Source organism: Pongo pygmaeus, chromosome 1, assembly GCF_028885625.2.
Source record: "Pongo pygmaeus isolate AG05252 chromosome 1, NHGRI_mPonPyg2-v2.0_pri, whole genome shotgun sequence".
NCBI lineage: Eukaryota > Metazoa > Chordata > Mammalia > Primates > Hominidae > Pongo > Pongo pygmaeus.
In genome coordinates, this window is record NC_072373.2 from 118,352,729 (window position 1) to 118,354,926 (window position 2,198).

The following is a 2,198-nucleotide window of genomic DNA, read 5'->3' on the forward strand; positions in this document are numbered from 1 at the left end:
CTAGGTTTGAGACATTTTCTGTTATTATTCCTTTGAATAAACCTTCTTCCCCTATTTCTCTCTACCTCCTTTTTAAGGCTAACTTCATTCCTTTTTGTTCTTTTTTCTTTTGTCTCCTCTAGCTGTGCATTTTCAAATAGCCTGTCTTCGAGCTCACTAATTCTTTCTTCATCTTGATAAATTCTTCTGTTGAGAGAATCTGATGCTTTCTCCAGCATGTCAATTGAATTTTTTAGCTCTAGAATTTCTGCTTGATTTTTTAAAATTATTTCAATCTCTTTGTTAAGTTTATCTGATAGGATTCTGAGTTCCCTCTCTGTGTTGTCTTGATTTTTTTTGTTTTCTCAAAATAGCTATTTCAAATTCTGTTTGAAAGGTCACATATCTCTGTTACTCTGGGATTCATCATTGGTGCCTTATTTAGTTTGCTTGGTGAGGTCATGTTTTCCTGGATGGTCTTGATACTTGTGAATGTTGGTTGATGTCTGGGTATTAAAGAGATAGGTATTTATTGTAGTCTTCGCAGTCTGGACTTGTTTGTACATCCTTCTCGAGAAGACTTCCCTGGTAATTGAAGGGACTTGGGCTGGGCATGTTGGCTCATGCTTATAATCCCAGCACTTTGGGAGGCCAAGGCAGTAGCATCACCGGAGGTCAAGAGTTTGAAAACAGCCTGACCAACATGGTGAAACCCTGTCTGTACTAAAAAAAAAAACCCAAAAAGACAAAATTAGCAGGGCATGGTGGTATATGCCCATAATCCCAGCTACTTGAGAAGTTGAGGCAGGAGAATCGCTTGAACCCAGGAGGCGGAGGTTGCAGTGAGCTGAGATTTTGCCATTACACTCCAGCCTGGGTGACAGAGCGAGACTCTGTCTCAAAAACACAAAGAACAACAACAAAAAAGAAACAAAAAAACCCAAAGAAACAAAAACAAAAACAAACAAACCAAAAAAATGAAAGGAGTTGGGTGTTGTGATCTAAGTCTTTGGTCACTGCAACTGTGTCTGGATTAGGGGGCAATCCCAGCCCAGTAAACTATGTGACTCTTACAGACTTGTAGAGGTATAATCTCTTGGTATAATCCAAGAGAATTATCTGAATTACCAGGTAGAGACTCCTATTCTCCTCTCTTCCCTTACTTTCCCTCAAACAAACAAAGTCTCTTTCCCTCTGTTCTAAGCTCCCTGGAGCTGAGGGAAGAGTGACACAAGCATCTCTGTGGCCACCATCACTGGGACTATACTAGGTCAGACCTGAAGCCAGTACACCACTGGATCTTGCCCAAGGCCCAGGATAACTACTGCCTGGCTACCATGGATTTTCACTCAAGGCCCAAGGGCACTTCAGTCAACAGGTGTGAATCCAGGCAGGCTTGTGTCCTTCCCTTCAAGGTATTGAGCCCCCTCACAGCCTAGGGTGGGTCCAGAAATGCCATCTAGAAGCCAAGGCCTGGAATTGGGGACCCCAGGAGCCCACTTGGTGGTCCACCCAACTGTGGCCAAGCTGGTAACCAAGCTGCAATAAAAAGTCCCCTTTATTCTTCCCTCTCCTCTCCTCAAGCAGAAGGAGTCTCTCTCTGTGGCCACCACAGCTGGGAATGTGCTGGGTTGCATCTGAAGTTAGCATGTTACTGGGTCTTACCCCAGGCCTGTGGCGAGTACTGCCCGACTACTGCTGATGTTTATTCAAGGCCCTTGGGCCCTTGAATGAAGGTGATGAATCCTGTCATAGCTGGGTTCTTCCTTTCAAGGCAGGGCATTGCCTTCTGACCCAGGGTGTGTCTAGAAGTGTCATTCAGGAACTGGGGCCTGGAATGGAGAGCTCAGGACTTTGCCTGATGCCTTATCCTATTGGGGCTGAGCTGGTATCCAAGTTGCAAGACAAAGTCCTCTTTGCTCTTTCTTCTTCTCTCCTCAAGCAGAAAGAAGGTGTCTCTTTCAGAGCTGCAAGCTGTACTGCCTCAGGTTGAGGGAGGAGTGGTGCAAGCACTTCCTTGGCTGCCCCCGCTGGTGTCTCACTGGGTTGTGTGCACCCCACGTCTGCTGGCTCCAAGCCCAGCACAGCACTAGAACTTGCCCAGGAATTGCAGTCCTTGTAGCCTAGACTGCCTTTCAAGTTTATTTAGGACCCCTGAGCACTTCAGCCTGTGGTGCCAAGTCTAGCTGGAACTCAGTTTCTGACCACTGGGATGGGCA